The sequence below is a fragment of the Haemaphysalis longicornis genome, unplaced genomic scaffold, assembly GCF_048455015.1.
Source record: "Haemaphysalis longicornis isolate Haplotype H1 unplaced genomic scaffold, Haemaphysalis longicornis Haplotype H1 scaffold_5, whole genome shotgun sequence".
Taxonomy (NCBI): domain Eukaryota; kingdom Metazoa; phylum Arthropoda; class Arachnida; order Ixodida; family Ixodidae; genus Haemaphysalis; species Haemaphysalis longicornis.
This window is the reverse complement of record NW_027526385.1, coordinates 92,309,235-92,320,487: the sequence shown is the minus strand read 5'-3', so window position 1 is coordinate 92,320,487 and position 11,253 is coordinate 92,309,235. Positions and strand designations below refer to the sequence as shown.

Sequence of the window (11,253 nt, the reverse complement as noted above, 5' to 3'; positions counted from 1 at the left end):
TACGTGATCCACAAGAAACATGCTACATGGTGCAAGTGATGCACTGATTGCCAGGGGTTTCCTTGATAAGTATTGAGTGTGCACCGCCTGATGTCGACAAAAGCTTCCCGGTATGATAAACCAGCATCACTAGTTTTCCACTTACTGCTTATAAAAATTGTACAATAAAAACGTAGTTGTAGCAGAAGGAGCCCCCTTTCTAAGTAAACACATTGTTTTTTAAAGCGAACATTTCTAGACCTGAGTGATGGACACGTTTCTCCAAAATGCGCCTCACAAAGGCCATCTTTTTCTGACGATAATGATTATCGTGCATGAAGTGAAACATGGTTAAAACGCAAAGCTTTCTCTGGTCGAAAGCCCATGTTTTCAAAGCCCAACGTGAAAATCCAAAATCCAAATCTTGTGGCCCAAAACGCTTTGCAGGAAAGCCTACTAACACAGTGGGTTTCCACAATGGTACAGTAAACGCCTCTAGAAAAAAGAACACTTCTGGTGGCCGTAATTGAACACGGCGCCCTAGCGTTATGAACCAACGTTTTCGCAATTGCGCCAGTCCGACATAGTCGAAGTTGTTCAGATTTTAGACTTTGGCTTTGACCGACGATGCATGGAAGAAAGGTCCGCGTTAAATCCTTAACAAAGGAGCCTTTCTTTTTTTCACTGGCTGCATAGAAAAAAAATGCACAATTAATTCTTTCATTTCTAGCAGAACCGCCACATTTTCAAAGTAAGCATTGTTTTTTTTATTAGAAACTTTCCCGACGCTTAATAATAATTTTTGCCATCGGGCTGCTGTGGTTGTTGCTGCAAAGGAGAAATAAAAACGAAAGGAGCATCACTTACAGTAGAGTAATTTTCGGGAGCTTGGCATCTTCCCGCTATTTTAAGTTTATTTTACTGGTGAATGCCTTGCCTCTCCGGTCATCCTATGCTTCATAGTCGTCCGACGAGCTTCAATAAGCGGGACCGTGCCGTCTTCACGTGAGCGGGAATCAATAATCCGCAACGGGTGATTTGTTCTCCTTTTCTGCAGCCGGTTCTCTTTAGCTTGGTTTTTCAACGCAGTCCCTAGCACCAGAATGTCAATTGAAACTGCTGGCGCATAAAGGCCGTGCCTTTTTATCGTGACTGCAATGAATAGGACCTGTTCAGCCTACTTTTTCGTTTTCCTTTTCGCTACTGGAGCCTCCTCTCTTGTATTATACACAGATCCGTACAAAATATCGGGAGGCACTGTTTTGCCTTTCTATGTTAACGTGCCAAGAACTTATGAGCTCAAAGCTTAGAAATTTTGTTCCCTGATATTGCAAGTTGGCTCATAACAAAATATCCTCTGCTGATAGACAACGGTGAAGCATGTAAGATGTGAAGGTACGAACAAATGTTCAACTTGGAGAGATCGCCAGCTGCAAACAATGTACTGCCTGTTAAAAAAACTGGTGTTAAAATCCGAATAAAAATGGCTGAAGTTTAACACCTCTAAACCGAGCAAAGAGGAGCGAAACAAAGACTACGAACACGGTGTTTCTTGAAAGTTTTACTTTGAGATATTGCATCCTGCCGTCTAGCTAATCTGCAGTACGATTGCATTCATCCCTTCGCTTGCGATGAAGGCGATGCAGAGGCAGCCCAGCTTCGGCGCCATCGATGCCGAGACTGAGGAAGCATGTGCCAACAAAGCAGCAGGCCAAGTAGGGCTTTCGTGTGCGTTCATAGCAGGCTTCTTTTCTCTTCGTTCCTGTGAACTAACTGTCAGCGCAGTGTTTTCGTATATCAGTCGTTAAGCCTTAACATACTCACACGGTTTGTCTCTTTGCACCTTATACACAGATTGACCAGCCGCCACTGGCCGATAAGGAGCAGGCAGAGCAGTGCTTTCTCTTGACCTATCGCGTGGTACCGCAGCAGCCACGCTCTGAGTAAGCGAAGCGACATGAAAGAAAACGCATGCGCACACCGGCGGCTGAAGGTTATTGCGACACGATGAACGAACTTGAAAGTTTTAGCGTTCTAGATATTTCGCTCCTAAAGACTGGAAGTTAGGACATTGGTGTGAACAAAGTTACTATTTTGAACAAGGCTTAGGTTATTCTGCGACTTAGGCTTAACGTAGTTCTGAAAAGACGTGGAAAGGGTAGCTCTACGCCACTAAGAATGGAATTGTTGAATCGGCTATGAGCCCCTCAGAGCTGCTATCATCGTCACTGACCAATTCTCTGAGACGGTGTGCAAAATTTGTGGGTTTGCATGGGGGCGTCGCATCCAAACTGATCCTTGCAAATTAACCAAGAGCTTCTCTTGGTAGTGGTCGTCATTCCGAGTCAATCCCTAGAGTGGGCATTGGTTGGTGTATTGAGGTGTCAGCCAAACGAAAGTTGGTCAATCAGTAGTGAGCTTCCCGATACTGCTGTCATGGTATCTTGCGAAACCGACTGAGGGGGTATGTTGTGTGACTGATATTACCCTTAACATTACGTGACCTGGACGTGCGGCATCACGACATACCAAACAAAGCCCAACTCATTGTTCGTCAGTCTCCTGGTAGCAGTTAACGACGTTCTTTCTCTAATCGTTGCTTTCGGGCTAACGTCGGGTTGTCCCATAGTTATTAGGCTGCAATAAAACTTGTTGTCGTGCTAGTTTGTATCGAACCAGAATAAAACGTAGAGAACTCAAGCATAGAAGAAAAACAATGCCCATTAAAAGACCAACAAGTTTATAAGACAAACCCTTTGAGATCGAAAACATTTAGTTGCTAGTGAGCTCATCAACCATTCCCTTGTTCCTTTATTCTGTGTTTTTCTAGCAAATCTCAGCTGTGAACGTTTTAACACGCCTAGTAACCCCGTTCAGTAGCACAGCATTGATGAAACGGCCGCGAACTTGTGGCGGGTACTGCCATCGTCACTGTCCAACCTACCAAAGACCTTCGCAACCGCACTAAATTTCGATGCCAGCCTCACGTATTGGTCTACGCGCAGCCTGTGGGAATTCGGTTGACCGGTTGCGGTTACCATTTTCTTAAATGACCATTATATAGCCAACTAATATGAGGGGTACGCAAGTTATGTCATCGCACTGAATTGCCTTACAAACACCAGCAGTGACAGTACTACGCTGTCCCAAGTCTTGACTTCCACCATGCGCAAACTGTGCACAAAAGATTGCAGGTGTTCTGTCAGTATAAGGGTAATGTAACGCCACCATAAACAATCATTCAATGTGGCTCTGAATAATCTGACTCCGAACCTCTGAAAACCGTATGCCCTTTTTAACCAGACAATATTAGAAGACATCACCTCTGATGAAAGAAAATGCTCCAAACTTTTCTGGAAGAGCTAGTAACGCGCCAATGCTAAGGTACTTTCGTATTGCCCAAGCAGCCTGAACGAAGTCTCGCTCGAATACACTGCGGTTTTTGCCTGATGCGTATATGCAGACGTATTCGGCCTACAAGTACACACTGAAAACCTGGCAACCGTGCTAGTACATTGGTAGTTGTTTTGGTAGTACTTTGGAGATGTCAGGGTCAAAGAACGAACAAGTATAGAAACCGTCATTTCTTTTATAAAGAATATTCATCTGCGAAAGGCTGCAAAAATACCAGGACGCATGCTTTTTTAGATGTAAACGGTATTTCAATATTCGAAACGGAATGAAGATAGGGGCTGACTTTTGCTTGAAAACAAGAGTACGCACACCCGGCTCTGCGTCTACGTGCTGAATAAGTACGTCTATATTACCGCCATAGACGGCGACAGCGCGCGACATGAAGACTCTTAGGCATTCTCTAGGTTGTGTTTGTGTGTCCCACCCTTTTCAGCATTTGCGTCAGCCGTATTAAGGAAACAATTATCAGAAGTTCTTTATTCTAAAAAGTCAAGGCTACAGACGAATTCGGTTGCACCAAAAATCACCTCCAGGCATCCTTTTTTTTTTCAAATGTGAAGAAATGTCACCACCACTTGGTGTTTGAAATCAGCACTTATTAAACAGTTTACGAAGAAGGTAATATAATGGATCTATACCTTAAGAGCATGTCCAGGTTTACAAACACAAAGAAAGAAGGCGAAACCGTAGGAAACAAAAAAGTTTCACCGGCGAAGTTTTTATCTCTGTCACTCAAACTACATCAGCGTGTGATGTATTTTGGTGCCACGTCACTTTGCGAACAATTGAGAATGGAACGCAAAGAAAAGCTTACGGGTCCCTTTGAACATTCAGTATGCCACGCAGGTTCGACCACTCACCCCATTCATTGAACGACCTCTTTGTATGACCAAATCGCACCTTTGTGAAAGCCGGGCACGTCCTTAAGAGTGCTTTCCTTGAACATTGCTTCCCAAAGCCCATGACAGATTAGCCCGGTAAGTTACCCGCCGCGGTGGCTCAGTGGCTAAGGCGTTGCGCTGCTGAGCACGAGGTCGCGGGTTCGATTCCCGGCCGCGGCGGCCGCTTTTCTGATGGAGGCGAAAAGCAAAAACGCCCGTGTGTACGAGATTTCGGCGCACGTTAAAGATCCCCAGGTGGTCAAAATGAATCCGGAGCCCTCCACTACGGCGCGCCTCATCGCCTGCGTTGCGTCGGCGCGTTAAACCCCACAATCATTAGCCCGGTAAGTTGGCGGCACCATCCGCGTCCTCCTGATGAGTGTCAATTTAACCTTAGCGAATTCTCTTTTACGCATCACTTAGGGGCACGCATTGCGCGAATTTCCTGGAACCGAATAAACCCTTCTTGTGTCGTGTCCGGTTTCGACTGAGATGCATTATTCGTAGAGACTCTCTATCAAGCGATGAGAGAACCGTTTTTATTTGTTCGCCTAAAACAAAATTAGTGCATTGCACGCGCATTCCTGAAATGACAATTGCCTATTTACCTATAGCATAGAAAAAGTCGTGCGCTAAGTTGGAATTAAGATTTGATAGCACATAATGCAGTAATACAAACTGTCGGTTTGAGTGACACATTGTATGCAAGAAGTTTATTTATTTATTTATTTATTTATTTACTCTCAAGGCACATGGGCATTACAGAGAGGAGTGGGGGGTCAAACACTCTACAGGCAATGCAGCAGGAGTTTGGTTACACATAAGAAACATATTTACATATTTGAAATATACACATCAACTAGTAATACAAACAATAACAGAAAAGGAAAAATCAGAAGGTTGATAAAACCTTCTCCACACTCGGGAACAACATAGCAGGATTTACACAAAATCGCGGAATTCACGGAAAAACAGCATGAGAAAGAAAGATAATTCAAATGATATGGCCACTAATAGCCACCTTGAAATTGACTGGATTAATTATTGAAGCAATGCAGGTGGGGAGGTGGTTCCAGTCAGAGCTGGTTTTAGGAATGAATGAATTGAAATAATAGTTCGTCCGGCTGCTGGGTACGCCAACCTTGAACTGATGGTCACTTCTTGTCGAATGATAAGTGGGAGGAAAAAGCATCGAATCTTTGAGCGTTAAATTGCCGTGATAAATTTTATGAAAAAGACACAGTCGTGATATTTTCCTGCGAACAGACAGATCAACTAGGTTAAGGGTAGATTTCATGGAAGTGACGCTAGCCGTACGAAAATAGTTAGATAATATGAAGCGTGCGGAACGATTCTGGATAGCTTCGATGTCATGAAATAACGAGTTGATATGCGGGTCCCAGATCGACGACGCATACTCGAGCTTTGGCCGAACTAAAGTTTTATATAAAACGAGTTTTATATCTGTTGAAGCAAGAGCAAAATTTCGCCGTAAAAAACCGAGCATGCGGTTAGCGTCACTTGTGATATGTTCGATGTGTGTTTGCCAAGAAAGGTTATCCGAGATGTACACGCCAAGATATTTGTAACATGACACTTTGGTTAGGGGGTCGTGGTTGAGTATGTAAGTGCACGCTGTAGTATTACTTTTTTGACGGGTTACTCGCATTACTTTGCATTTATTTGTGTTCAGTTTCATTAACCATGTATCGCACCACGTAGAAATCTTATTTAGGTCAGATTGTAGCGCACTTTGGTCGGCGGAATCCAAAGTTTCTCTGTAAATGACGCAGTCGTCCGCGAAAAGTCTAATAGTTGATGATAGTGTGTTCGGCAAGTCATTAATATAAATTAAGAATAATAGGGGACCTAAGACAGAACCTTGCGGCACACCAGATGTAACAGGGCATTGCGTGGAAAGACAGTCATTAGCAACTACGTATTGTGTGCGGTTAGTTAAAAAACACTCCAACCATTTGAGAATATTTACGTCTATATTGATTGAGTTTAATTTAGAAAGTAGTAGTTTATGACAAACGGTATCGAATGCCTTTGCGAAGTCGATAAATACGCAGTCGATAACTGAAGAACGGTCAGCGGCGCGAAATAGGTCGTTAGTAAGGCTAAGCAACTGAGTTTCACAGGAGTAATTTTTTCTGAAACCATGTTGGTACTTGCTAATAAAGGAATTGTTTTCGAGAAAGTGGACTAAATGGCTGTAGATAATGTGCTCAACAATTTTACAAGGTACACTGATGAGCGATATGGGTCTGTAATTGATGGGATTGTGAGAGTTACCTGTTTTGGGCAAAGGAACCACCTTCCCAACCTTCCAATCCTGTGGTATTGCAGAAGTTTCCAGAGACTGTGAAAAAATCTTAGATAGAATTACAGCGGATAATATTTCAGTATTTTTTAGGAATTTGGGGTTAATACCATCATCTCCAGGGGAAGAAGGTTTCAGATTTCTGATCAATTTGGCAACACCCACCCAGTCTATGACTAATGGATCCATGTGTAAATAATTGTAGGCAGGGAAAGGGGGCGAACTGTATGGTACGCAGGTTACAAACACCGACGAAAAGACCGCACTTAAAGCTTCACAGCACATTTCACTTGGGATCACACAGTCGTCTTCAGACATCAGTTCAATTTTCTTTTCACTTTTTCCGTTGATGGTTAGCCAAAATCTGCGGGGATTAGTTCGAAGCATAGAGGGGAGGGTAACTTCAAAGAAAGAACGCTTAGCCACGGCAAGCGCGTGCGCATATTCGCCGGCTGTCTCATTGTACGCAGCCCATCGGTCAGTTGACCTCGAGCGTTTGGCTTTCCGGAAAAGGCGCTGCTTTTTATTGCGTAGTCGCTTTAGGGTCGGTGTGAACCAAGGGGATTGAACGGTATTCGTTATTCTACGCAGGGGCACATAATGGTCTATTAACTCGGACACCTTGGTTTTGAACATATGCCAATTTTCGTCTACAGAACGCTGATCAAAATTATGAAACAGTTCTTCGGTGAACAATTCCAGCTCCCTATTTATTGCAGCATAGTCCGCTCGTTTGTAATCTATGAATGTTTTAGAGGTTTTCTGTCGTCTGGGATTCCTGTTGGGAATAGTGAAATGGATTGCTGAATGGTCACTGAGACCAGGTATCACAGAAAGGGATGTAACAAGATCTGGGTGAGTTGTGATGACCAAGTCTAGAATAGTTGAGCTTGTAGTAGTAACACGGGTCGGGTATTTAACAAGTTGTATTAGATTGAAATCTGAGCACACACTGACAAAAGATGCGCTTTCAGACGTACTGGTGCTCGCACTTGGTTGGGGCATACACCAAGGAATATCGGGCAGATTGAAGTCTCCCAAAACAAAGAAGATTGCAGCAGGAAATCTAATATGTATCTTATTTAAAACATCATGAAATATCTCGGAAAAACCTGAAGAAGAACTTGGAGGCCGATAGCAGGCACAAAGAATGAAGTCTTTGTGGTACATGCGAATGCACACACAAAGTAATTCTAGTTCAGAAGTGGCATTAACTTTGAAAGAAACAAATTCATTTGATACCGCAATTAAGACACCTCCGCCTGAACGGCTACCCCGGTCGTGCCGATAAAGAACGTAGTTTTTTGCACCATGCAAAATTTCCCTGCTATCAATTTTCGCTGACAACCAAGTTTCCGTTAGTATGATTATATCTGCCAGGCACGCATGAACAAGGGATAATAATTCGTCACGCTTGTTCATTACGCTCCTTACATTACAAAGGAGAAAGGAAATTTCCCGCTCAATAGCATCAGCTGGTGTGCGCACATCTAGCTACGTTGAAGACTGACCTTCGCTTTTGTTTGGGGAACACGATCCGGTTTCGCCCAGACTATTGTCATTACTCCGGCAGTTTTGAAAGCGTCCATCCTGAGGTTCAATTTCAACAACACGATCGGTAGTACTGCAGTACACATAGCTCTTTTTGTCGATTACAACTTTGTTGTACTTCAGAGAAAATGGCTGGCCGGTGGCCTTCGCGAATTCCAGCAACTTTTTACGTACGGTGCGCGTTGCCTTACAAAAGTCCTGAGTAACTGAAATGGTTGTGCCGCGTAGCTTAGACTTTTGTGAAAAAATGGAGTCTTTCGTTTTAAAAGAAGCAAATTGGACGATGATTGGCCTGCACTTATTTTCGACAAACACTCCTAGTCTGTGTGCACGGCTAATCGCTTCCTCGGACAATTGCAGTTTAAACGAGCTAGAAAGAATTCCCCTAATTTTATTTTCTGCTTCAGCCCACGTCTCTTCCGCACAATCCGATATTCCATAGAATACCAAATTTTCTCGTCGTGCCCTGTCTTCAAAGTCATCCAGCCGTGATTGTAGTGTGGCACTTTCATTACGTACAGCTGACGTAATCATCGCATCCAAATTCGCTTCATCATGTAGTGCGTCAAAGGAACTCACTTTTTCTTCCACAGCGGCAAGACGCATTGTTAAGTCAGATACCTTGGTGTCAAGAATTCGTTGGTTTTCTTTTACCTCATTGATAGATTCCAAGAGCTGGTCGTGCCGCTCGTCTAGGTGCTTAGTAAGACGGTTAATTGCAGACAAGACTTGACTAGTTTCGGCTGCAGGGTCTAATTTTGGGGGACCAGGGTTGAGTTCAACGTCACCTCCTAGTACAAGAAGTTTAACCACATACACAATGTTATAAAACTCAGACACCAAAACATGTGGGCACGGGAATAGCAGCAGGCAGATATTATCGGATCTTTTGGAATAAAGCGAGTGTACAGTACCAACCTGAAGAAAAAAGCAGAAAGGATTTTTAGCGACCATCGTCGCTGCTGCCATTCCATGCCCACTGAATTGCGGCGAAGTCCGAAGGCGGCTTAAGTAGGCCATGCTGGCTGCGGTCGATGTCCCTCTGGCGGCTTGGGCAGCGTCCCCTTGCGGAGACACGTATGGTGGCAGGTCACATGGCGCAGAATAGGCCGTTGTTATCTCCAGGACCGGGCGCTCTTCAGCAGCACTTGGCTGCGCCGAACCCTCGGCGCAGGCATAACGGCACGTGTGGAGAAGAACTGCAGTCAACTGAAGAAAAAAGCAGAAAGGATTTTTAGCGACCATCGTCGCTGCTGCCATTCCATGCCCACTGAATTGCGGCGAAGTCCGAAGGCGGCTTAAGTAGGCCATGGTGGCTGCGGTCGATGTCCCTCTGGCGGCTTGGGCAGCGTCCCCTTGCGGAGACACGTATGGTGGCAGGTCACATGGCGCAGAATAGGCCGTTGTTATCTCCAGGACCGGGCGCTCTTCAGCAGCACTTGGCTGCGCCGAACCCTCGGCGCAGGCATAACGGCACGTGTGGAGAAGAACTGCAGTCAACTGAAGAAAAAAGCAGAAAGGATTTTTAGCGACCATCGTCGCTGCTGCCATTCCATGCCCACTGCCCATTCCATGCCCACTAGTTTGGTCTTGATCGCGTCATGGCGAGAACTGTGCTATTTTAAATGTGCCCTTATGAGGATACAGTAATCTCCAGCGTCTGTTTCCCCTTTTGAAAGACATTGATTTTTTATTTGAAATCCCACAACATTGAAGGCTTGAGCCTTCGTCACGTTGTTTTTTCATGGTTTCGTCTGTCACGTCATCACTAGCACGCTTATAAAGACACTGACGAGATGTAAATGACACTAAAGGTGGAACCCTCACAAAATTTACTATCTGCAAGCGCAGTGCCTCATCTTAAGTAATCTGGTTAGCCTACCAATATTACTGTTTAGCTGACTGGACTGTGAGTGACATGCCAGAAGTATCTCAAAAAGTTTCCGAGAATGTTTATCTCGACTAACTTACCAGGTTTTCTTGCGACATTAAAAAAACTACGCATTTAAAATAGTATTATTTTGCACAAACTTGCATATATCCTGCAAGTTATCCCGCACCGATATCCCGCAAAGGTCAGTGGGGAAAGTATTGAGTATATTTCCCGCATTTTCTATGAGCCGCGAATACAGGCGATATTTGCTTCTTCTTTAACGCACTCCTCTTACCTTGCACGTTTATGTTCTTTTCTATTCCACTTTGTTTTTTCATCTAGAGTATCAGCTCCGACTTTGAGCCTTCCTAACAAAGCTTTATACTCACCACGCCAAAACTTTGACGCTACTGACAAGTAGCCATAGCAACCAACCACCTGTGCACTGGCATGCGTTCCACCTCAAGTTCAAGTTCAAGTTCTTTTCTTACATTTTAAAGATGCGGGTTGGCTCAGGTGAATAGTGAGTTTCACTTTAGAGAGCCCCACCCACCCTTCTACAAGTCATAAAATAAGAGCAGGTACAGCACTTAATCACGACATATGCTGTACATAAGCGAACATTTCGGAATATCATCGTTGTACAATTCTCCAGGATAGCTAAAAAGTTCCTACAAAATACACGCGATGCTTCTTTTTTTACAAAAACTGCATGACACCATACAACATAAGTCTACAATGCTTGTGTGCTACAAAAAAACAATCAAACTGATTAAATGAGAACAAGTCAGAATTTCTAGAAATTCCAATATGGCCTACGACACAGAAACACCTTTGCGAAGAGAACAGGGAGCACACAATTCTAAAACAATGTTTTGGCCTCTTCACCTTTTTATTAGGTGCGGAACAGCATAACAGAGCATTTGGCGATCATATTCCTTGCGACAAAATGGAATGTATCAGTAATCTTGATTCCTAATACAATAAACGGGCATACTTTCTTTTAAGTGGAATAACTGTTTGACAGCAGATTGATTATTACGAATGGAGGATTTGTACCGCAATAATGGGGTGTAAGCATATTGTTTTTGGAAAGGTAGCAAATTAAGACGTCTAAATAGCGGTTCCGCATGCGCAAAATATTCTGCATTTGTAATATGACGTACTGCTGTTTTCTGCAACAGGTACCATTTGTTAATGTTTGTCTACGTAGTGGAACTGCAAACCAA

At 43.8% G+C, this 11,253-nt stretch overlaps 1 pseudogene; it reads right to left on the bottom strand.

Moving 5' to 3' along the window:
• Window positions 1-8,246: 8,246 nt before the first annotated feature.
• On the bottom strand, window positions 8,247-9,682 carry LOC144139326 (uncharacterized; annotated as a pseudogene).
• Between the last annotated feature and the right edge of the window lie 1,571 nt (window positions 9,683-11,253).